At 39.1% G+C, this 10,340-nt stretch overlaps 1 pseudogene; it reads right to left on the bottom strand.

The window, feature by feature from the left end:
* LOC105525879 overlaps nucleotides 1–9,678 on the bottom strand; it is an 11,873-nt pseudogene extending 2,195 nt beyond the window's left edge.
* Between the last annotated feature and the right edge of the window lie 662 nt (nucleotides 9,679–10,340).

The following is a 10,340-nucleotide window of genomic DNA, read 5'->3' as shown; positions in this document are numbered from 1 at the left end:
AGGATGGTCTCGATCTCCTGACCTCGTGATCCGCCCGTCTCGGCCTCCCAAAGTGCTGGGATTACAGGCTTGAGCCACCGCGCCCGGCCTAGGGAACTATTTTTTAAAATTATTCTTTTGTGCCGCCTTAACCCAGTTATTATAGTTGGAATATTAGTAGTACTTACTGCTCAAAGATCACAACTATACTAATAAATATCCTAACATACAAAGCAGACTCTCCAGGATTAAAAGTGTGAGACATATAATAAGAGTCTGGAATAGAATAATTCTTTTTACGCCAGTCAAATATTTTCCTTTTGCATTATTAAGGAATCTGTTTTGTTCTTTTATTGATAATTTCTTTATTTTTTTCTTTGCCTTATTGCACTGGTTGGGACTTTTTGCCTTGATCCAATTGTAGGGGGGAAACATTTAGTCATTAAGCATTAAATAACTTTGTTGTTGTTGTTGTTGGCTTAAAAAAATACCCTTGATTAGATTGAGGGTAGTCTCTTTTATTTCTGCTTGTTGGAAGTTTTTGTCAGGAACAGATATTGAATTTTGTCAGATGCTTTTTCTGCATAATTGATAGGACCTTTTTTCTCCCTTTTAGAATGTCAATATGGTGAAACATACTGATAGATTTTTTCTTTCTTTCTTTTTTTTTTGGCACGGAGTCTAATTCTGTCACCCAGGCTGGAGTGCAATGGTGTGATCTGCCTCTTGGGTTCAAGCTTCCCTCACCAGCCTCCCAAGTACCTGGGATTACAGGTGCGCACCACCATGCCCGGCTGATTTTTGAATTTTTAGTAGAGACAGGTTTTTACCATGTTGGCCAGGCTGGTCTTCAACTCCTCACTCAGCCTCCCAAAGTGTTGGGATTACAGGCATAAGCTGCCACACTTGGCCTGATTTTTTTGGTGTTATTGAAGCCAGCTTTGCATTTCCAAGATAACCCTCGGTTGGGTTGTGTTATTTTTACATATTGATGGATTCAGTTTGCTAGTATTTTGTTGAGAATTTTTGTAGTTTTGTTCATGAGGGATATTGGACTATAGTGGTTTTTAAAAAATTGTCTTTGGTTTTAAAATCAGGTGATACTGATTTCATAGAGAGAGTTGGGAAGTATTTCATTCCGTTCTATTTTCCAGGAGAGATTGTGTAGAATTGTGTTATTATTTAAATGTCTGGTAGAATTTGCTAGAGAGTTCTATTTTAGAAGGCTATTACTATGAATTAAAATTTAAAAACAGTTATTGAGTAATTTCAATGTTCTATGTGAGTGAGTTTTGGTACTTTGTGATTTTCAAGGAGTTGGTCTGAGTTGTTGAATTTATCTGTGTAGAAGGGTTTGTAGTATTTTTTTTAATCCATTTCATGTCTTTGGTGTCAGTGATATTCCCTCTATCATTCCTGCTACTGGTAATTTGTGTTTTCTCTCTCTGTTTCTTTGTTAGTCTTACTAGAGGTTTATTAATTATATTTATCTTTTTTTTTTTTTTGAGGCGGAGTCTTACTGTGTCGCCCAGGCTGGAGGGCAGTGGTGCAATCTTGGCTCAATGCAGCCTTGCAACCTCTGCCTCCCGGGTTCAAGTGATTCTCCTGCCTCAGCCTCCTGAGTACCTGGAATTATAGGCGCACACCACTATGCCCAGTTTATTTTTGTATTTTTAGTAGAGATGGGGTTTCACCATGTTGGCCAGGCTGGTCTCGAACTCCTGAGCTCAGGTGATCCTCCTGCCTTGGCCTCCCAAAGTGCTGGGATAACAGGCATGAGCCACTGTGCCTGGTTGCATTTCTCTTTTGTAAGAACCTGCTCTGGTTTATTGATATTTTGCTGTTTCTCTGTTTTAAGTTTCATTAATTTCTGATCTTTACTATTTTCTCCTTTCTTTGCTTTGGGTTTATTTGCCCCCTTTTCTAGCTTATTGTGGCGGAAGCTCAGATCATTGATTTTATGATTTATTTATTTATTTATTTAATTCAGCACTGATCAGAAGGCTTTTTGTGCTTTTCTAACAAAAGCGTTTAATGCTATAAATTTCCCATTTGCTTTATCTCACAAATTTTATTGTGTTGTTTTGTGTTCAATTCAGAATATTTTCTGATTTTTCTTGATATTACTATAATTTTCAAATATTTAGAGTTGTTTTTCAGTTATCTTTCTGTTACTGATTTTAACTTATTTTTTTATTTTATTTTATTTTATTTTATTTTTTTTTTTTTTGAGGCGGAGTCTGGCTCTGTCGCCCGGACTGGAGTGCAGTGGCCGGATCTCAGCTCACTGCAAGCTCCGCCTCCCGGGTTTACGCCATTCTCCTGCCTCAGCCTCCGGAGTAGCTGGGACTACAGGCGCCCGCCACCTCGCCCGGCTAGTTTTTTTGTATTTTTAGTAGAGACGGGGTTTCACCATGTTAGCCAGGATGGTCTCGATCTCCTGACCTTGTGATCCGCCCGTCTCGGCCTCCCAAAGTGCTGGGATTACAGGCTTGAGCCACTGCGCCCGGCCAACTTATTTTTTTTAAACTATAGTTCTTTGAATAGTTTTGCAGTATTTGCTCTAGGGATTACTATAAACATACTTTTTACAGTCCACTTAGAAGTCAATATTTTACCAGTTCAAGTGGAATGTAGAAATCTTACCACTGTTTACATTCCTTTACCCTCTCCCCTTTATGTTATAATTTTCTTATAAATCATAAGACTTGGCTGGGCACTATGGCTCACACCTGTAATCCCAGGACTGGGAGGCTGAGGCGAGCAGATTGCTTGAGTCCAGAAGTTCGAGACCAGCCTGGACAACATGGTGAAACCCGTCTCTACAAAAAATACACAAAATTAGCTAGGCATGGTGGCATGTTCCTGTAGTCCCAGCTACTCAGGAGGCTGAAGTGGGAGGATTACTTGTGCCCAGGAGGCAGAGGTTGCAGTGAGCCAAGATCACTCCACTCCACTCCACTCCAGCCTGGGCGACAGAGCTAGACGCTGGGTCTCAAAAAATAAAAATAAAAAATAAGACTCATCAGACAATGTCTTTTTTCCTTACAACTATCATAGATATTTTTAGGAACCCAACAGGAAAACAGTTGATCACATTTACCACAATATTTATCATTTGTATTTATCTTCTTTAATTACTGATGTTCCAAGTTTACATCGGCATCAGTCCTTTTCATCTGGAAAATTTCTTTTAGTGCAAGTCTATTGACATTTAATTCTCTTAATTTTTCTTCATCTGAGAATGTGTTTATTTTGCCTTAATTCGTGAAAGATATTTTTGCTGGATATAAAATACTGTGTTGACAGTTCTGTTCTTTCAGCCTCCGTGGTTTCTGATGAGAAATGTGCAGCCATTAAAGTAATAATTCTCCTATATGAAACCTATTATTTTTCTCAGAGTATTTTCAGGAATCTTTGTCTTTGGTTTTTATTGGTTTGATTATGATATGCCTGGGTGTTTGAATTTATTTTCTTTGGGATTTGTTGAGCTTAAATGTAAGTTTATGCCTTTCATCAAATATGTAAAGTTTTAAGCCATTCAGATATTTTCTGCTCTACTTTCTCCCTCTTAGACTCCAGTGATGCAAGTGTTAGACTCTTTGGTATTATCTCACTGATCTCAGAACCTCTGTTCATTTGTTTTATTTTAATAAATTATTTCAGTTGACAAAATCGTATATTGTATACAACATGATGTTTAAATATGTATGTTCACATTGTAGGATGTTTAAAGTAAAGATAATGAACATATGCATTATCATGTATACTTACCATTTTTTGTGGCTAGAACAATTCTCTTGGCAATTTTCAAGTATCCAATATGTTATTAACTATTGTCGATATGCTGTATAATTTTTCTGTTGAACTTATGCTTCCTAACTGAAAGTTTGTTTCATTTGACCAGCATCTTCCTAGCTCCCTTTCCTCACCACTGATAACCACCATTCTACTCTCTGTTTCTGTCAGTTTGACTTTTTTAGATTCCACATGTGAGATTATACAATACTTATTTTTTTGCGCCTGGCTTATTTCACTTAATATTCACCAGTTTCATCCATATTGTCATAAATGGCAGGATTTCCTTTTTAACGGCTGAAGAGTATTCTACTGTGTGTATATACTACATTTTCTTTATCCATTCATCTGTTGAACACTTACATTGATTTTGTATCTTGACTATTGTGAATAATGCTACAATGAAAATGGGAGTGCAGATATCTCTTTAACGTACTGACTTCATTTCCTTGGATATATACCCAAAAAATGGGATAGCTGGATCATAAGGTAGTTCTATTTTTAGTTTTTTGATGAACCTCCATACCATTTTCCATAATGGCTGTACTAGTTTACATTCCCACCAACAGTGTACAGGAGTTTCTGTTTCTCCACATCCTGACCAACACTTGTTATTTTTTGTCTTTTTAATAATAGCCATTCTGACAGGTGGGAGCTGATATTATTGTTTTGATTTATGTTTCCCTGATGATTACTGATGCTGAGCACTTGTTCATATATGTGTACACCATTCGTATGTCTTCTTTTTAAGAAATGTCTATTCAGATGCTTTGCCTATTTTTAAATTGGGTTATTTTCTTGCTATTGAGTTGTTTGAATTACTTATGTATTTTGGATATTAACCCCTTAGATGTATGTGCTCCTATTTGCAAATATGTCCTCCCATTCAACAGATTATCTCTTCACTCTTGATTGTTTCCTTTGCTGTGTAGAAGTTAGTTTGATGTAGTCTTACTTGTTTGTTTCTGCTTTTGTTGCCTGTGCTTTTGGTGTAATATTCAAAAAATTATAGCCAAGGCCAATATCAAGGAGTTTTTCTAGCTTGTTACCTGTTTTCTTCTAGTAATTTTATGATTTCTGGTCTTAGGTTTAGGTTTTTAATCCATTTTGAGTTGATTTTTTATACATGGTGTAAGGTAAGGGTCTAGTGTAGTAGCTCTTTTGCATATGGATAGCCTGTTTTCCCAACACCATTTGTTAATGATACTATCCTTTTTCCATTGTGTCTTCTTGGTGGCCTTGTAGAAAATTATTTGAACATACATGATTGGGTTTGTTTCTGGAACTGCTGTTCTTTTCCATTGGTATATGTGTCTGTTTTTATGCTAGTACCATACTGTTTTGATTAGCTTTGTAATATAATTTGAAATCATGAATTGTGATGCCTCCAACTTTGTTTTCCTTTCTCAAGATTGTTTTTGCTGTTTGGGGTCTTTTGTGTTTTTAAGTTTTTTTTTCTTTTTTTTTTTCTGTGAAGAATGTCATTGGAATTTTGATAGGGGTTGTGTTGAATCTGTATCATTTTGGTTAGTATGGACATTTAAGTAGTATTCTTCAAATCTATGAACATGGGATATCTTTCCCTTTTTTGTGTCTTCGGTTTCCTTCATCAATGTTTTATAGTTTTCAGGGTACAGATCTTTATTATTATTTATTAAAATTTATTACATTTATTAAAATTATTTCTGGGCTAGGCGCAGTGGCTCACGCCTGTAATCTCAGCACTATGGGAGTCCGAGTTGGGTGAATCACGAGGTCAGGAGTTCAAGACCAGCCTGGCCAAGATGGTGAAACCCCATCTCTACTAAAAATACAAAAATTATTGGGTGTGGTGGTGGGTACCTGTAATCCCAGCTACTTGGGAGGCTGAGGCAGAGAATTGCTTGAACCTGGCAGGCAGAGGGTGCAGTGAGCTGAGATCGCGCCACTGTACTCCAGCCTGGGCAACAGAGCGAAACTCTGTTTTTTGTTTTGTTTTGTTTTATTTTGTTTTGTTTTTAAAACCAAACTACTTTATTCTTTTGATGCTACTGTAAATGTGATTTTTTTCTTGATTTTTTTTGGATAGACTGTTATTGGTGTAAAGAAATGCAACTGATACTTGTATGTTGATTTTGTATCTTACAACTTATTAATTCATTTATTCTAACATTTTTTCTGTGAAGTTGTTAGGTTATTTATATTTAGGATCGTGTCATCTACAAATGGATAACTGTACTTCTTTTTTTCTGATATGATGCCTTCTTGCCTAATTGCTCTTGCTAGTATTGAGAATGTGGACTTTTCATCAATTGCCTTTATTACATTGAGAAATTTGTCTTCTATACTTATTTTGTTGAGAGTTCTTTTATCATAAAAGGATGTTATGTTACTGTGATGTCTGACTTTAGTATTAGGGTGATGCTGCCCTCAGAAAATGAGTTTGGAACTTCTACTTTTTGGCAGAGTTTAAGAGGGATTCGTATAAATTCTTTTTTTTTTTTTTTTTGAGACAGAGTTTTGCTCTTGTCACCCAGGCTGGAATACAATGGCGCAATCTTGGCTCATGCAACCTCCGCCTTCCAGGTTCGAGCGATTCTCCTGCCTTGGCCTCCTGAGTAGCTGTAATTACAAGCGTCTGCCACCATGCCTGGCTAATTTTTGTATTTTTAGAAGAGATGGAGTTTCACCATGTTGGCCAGGCTGGTCTTAAACTGCTGACCTCAGGTGATCTGCCTGCCTCAACCTCCCAAAGTGCTAGGATTACAGGCTGAGCCCCTGCACCTGGTCAGCATTAATTCTTAGCCATCTGGTCCTGGGCTTTTTTTTTTTTTTTTTTTTGAGGTGGAGTCTGGCTCTGTCGCCCGGACTGGAGTGCAGTGGCCGGATCTCAGCTCACTGCAAGCTCCGCCTCCTGGGTTTACGCCATTCTCCTGCCTCAGCCTCCCGAGGAGCTGGGACTACAGGCGCCCGCCACCTCGCCCGGCTAGTTTTTGTATTTTTTTTAGTAGAGACGGGATTTCACTGTGTTAGCCAGGATGGTCTCGATCTCCTGACCTCGTGATCCTCCCGTCTCGGCCTCCCAAAGTGCTGGGATTACAGGCTTGAGCCACCGCGCCCGGCCTGGTCCTGGGCTTTTCTTTGATGAAAAGTATTTTATTACAACTTTAATGTTTTTATTTGTGATTGGTATGTTCAGGTTTTCTGGTCTTGATTCAATCTTTGTAGGTTCTATGTTTCTAGAAATACCCATTTTCTTTAGGTTATCCAATTTGTTGGCATATAATTGTTCATAATAGTCCCTTATGGTCCTTTTTATTTCTGTGACATCAGTTGTAATGTCCCCTCTTTCATTTCTGATTTTTAGTCTTCTTTTTTTTCTTAGTGTAGCTACGGGTTTGTCAACTTTTATATTTTTTGAAAAACCAACCTGATTTTGTTGATTTTCTGCAGTTTTTCTGTTCTCTCTTTGATTTATTTCTGTCCTGATCTTTAGTATTTCCTTCTTTCTGTTAACTTTGGGTTTAGTTTGTTCTTTTTCTTTGAGGGGTAAAGTTAGGTTATTTGGGATCTTTCTTCCTTTATAATGTAGGCATTTATCACTATAAAATTCCCCAAGTGCTTTTATTACATCCCATAAGCTTTGATAGGTAGTATTTTTGTTTTCATTTGTGTGTATGTATGTATGTATACATGTATGTGTATGTATGTATACACACAGGATCTTGCTGTTTTGCCCAGGCAGAACTCAAACTAACAATCCTCCCATCTGAGCCTCCCAAGTGGCTGAGACTACAGGTATGTACCACCATTTCCAGCTTGAGATATTTTTAAATTTTCTTTTTTAAAAAATTCGCATATAAAGTTTATTTCCATATAGAAAAATTTATAAGCTAAATACAAAGATTAAACTAAAATAGTGTTTGAAAAGCCCACTATACTTCAGTGCTAACAAACTAAATGAAAATAAGGCTATTTTGCATTTTAAATCATAAAATCTAAAATATATCTTAAAATAATTAGATCCCCAGTGGTTGCTCTTTTTTTATTTTCTTTCAACTTATATTTCCTGCTACAACTTCTTCTTACCTGAGTGTTTGCTCTTCTTCCATCACAACTGTATTGAAGAACATACTGGTTTGGGTTGACTGGCCTACCTTGGTCATCTCTTATTAATCTAAAAACACAAATGTCATGCAGTTTCTGTTTCATTATGTTAATAGCTTTATTACATTGGGCTTGCTCTCAAGAGTTTCCTTCTTTGCTTGCAATTTACATACATCATCCTCTAGATTCAAAATTGTCTAATTTGCATTTATAACAGTTCTGAGCAGCAACTTTATTTTTCCTTCTTCATCTGATATCACAGATGAGCAAGACTTGTAGGTCTGTCAGATAATACCTACTTAATATGCTATTGAAAGAATCAACAGGTGGGCTGGGTGCAGTGGCTCACGCCTGTAATCCCAGCACTTTGGGAGGCCGAGCTGAGCAGATCACCTGAGGTCAGGAGTTCGAGACCAGCCTGGACAACATGGTGAAAACCCGTCTCTACTAAAAATACAAAAACTAGCCAGGCGTGGTGGCGGATTCCTGGAATCTCAGCTACTTGGGAGGCTGAGGCAGAATTGCTTGAACCCAGGAGGTGAAGGTTGCAGTGAGACGACATCACACCACTGCACTCCAGCCTGGGCAACAGAGCAAGACTCGGTCTCAAAAAACAAAAAACAGGCGTGTGGACAATTTCATCTACAGAAAAAGGGATATGCAAAGTTTTAGCATGCCATTCATCACAGTTCAAGTTTCTGTCTGTGTCATTGAGGTACCTACTCATTTTCTGTGACTTTCCAGGCCTGAAAAAGATTCAGAAGTAGATTCTGGTACACTTGGCTGTAAGTAGTGAGTGTGGTTATGAAATATGTCTTGAAATGCAAGATCCCCATGGAAACTATAATCACTACTGTGATCCATGTGACAAAGCATACTGGGTTCTGGGTAGCAGCCTCCTACAGCACCTTCTAAGTCATGATGGGAATGAGACTATACTAAAACCTATAGCATCTTCACAGAGTGAGAAGAATTAGACTTGGTGATAAGGTGCTATTGTGACAAGTCTAAAGAAAGGCCAGAATCAAAATCTGGTTTGTCAAAAAGCCGAGAAACATCCCTTGGATCAAAGTCATTGTCTGTGGCTAATGACATTAAGTTTTTCAAATATATTTACGGGAAGGTAATACAGTAGGTCTTGGCTTTTTAGATTCCTCATCTGATTGTCAACATGTGGAAGAGAACCTGTCAAATTACTTCTAGGAAGGGTTTGCCCAGGATTGGTGGTATGAGAAGGTAACTGTAGAAATGGTTCTTGTGCCTGTGAAGTCCTTCCTACTGGATCTCTTCTAAATGTATTGTTGGGACACAGCAACATGGCCTCATGAATATTGACATCATGAGTTATAGCCTGGCTAAAGTTTCCATTATAATGTGCTGAAGAAATTCATGCTATCATTGATACTGCCTGGAAGAGGAGGGGTATCTCCCGATGAGATCCCTCCAGTGAATTTTCAGGCTGTGATGAAAACAACAGTCTTCCAGAGAGAAAGTATCTGTCCCATTCAGATGGCTCATTTCTAGGTTCAATGGTTTTTTCTGCCTCCCAGTCATGTTTATCTGCTGTTTGTTTTCATCTTCATTGTTCTGCTTTGTAATGAGTTCTTCTGGGTTGACGCATTTTCCTCCTGCTGGGAACTGGGAGACCCAGCTTCATGCTCTTTTCTTAGTGCCTCATTTTCCTTGTTCTTCCCCGCGGGCCCAGGGGCTACGCCGAGCTGCTTGGGGATCCCCACTGCCCCGCTCCTGCGCAGCCTGGCTGGCGCCAACTCCTCTGGTCAACGTGGCGGTGGCGCCGAGCAGCCCGTGGGCCATGTCTGCATCCCTAGCTGCCACGCTGTGCACCAGCCACAAATCCACTTGGGTACGGGGGATGCAGGGGACCCCGAGCGCGCGCACCTCCCGGAGCAGCTGGCCCTTGGTGTGCAGCTGGCCCGCGTACCCTCACCCTCTCCCGGCGGGGAAGAGGCTGAGCGGCGGGGAAGAGGCAGAGCTGGCGGGGCCTTTGCGGAGCAGCAGCTCATCGCAGTAGCATGGTGGGCGGAGCTGGGTGGGCGGCGGCATGCAGAGGTTGAGGTCCATTATTCCCTTTTTAGTCCAGTGGCTATTTAAGAGTATGTTTATATTTAGTTTTCACATATTTGTGAATGTTCCTTTTATTTTTTAATTTTTTTTTTGCTGTTACTGATTTCTAATTTCACTCCATGTAGTTGGAAAAGATACGTGATCTGATTTTGACCTTAAATTTAAGACATGTTGTGGCCTAACGTGATCTATCTGGGAGAATGTTTTATGTGTGCTTAGGAATGTGTAGGCCAGGCTTGGTGGCTCACACCTGTAGTCCCAGCACTGTGAGGCTGAAGGGGCAGGATTGCTTGAGGCCAGTTCAAGATTACACTGAGCTCTGATCATACCACTGTAGTCCAACCTGGGTGACAGAGTGAAACCCTGTATCTAAAAAAAAAAAAAAGAAGAAG

This window comes from Colobus angolensis, unplaced genomic scaffold, assembly GCF_000951035.1.
Source record: "Colobus angolensis palliatus isolate OR3802 unplaced genomic scaffold, Cang.pa_1.0 Scaffold561, whole genome shotgun sequence".
In the NCBI taxonomy this organism is placed as follows: domain Eukaryota; kingdom Metazoa; phylum Chordata; class Mammalia; order Primates; family Cercopithecidae; genus Colobus; species Colobus angolensis.
This window is presented reverse-complemented; position numbering and strand designations above follow the sequence as displayed.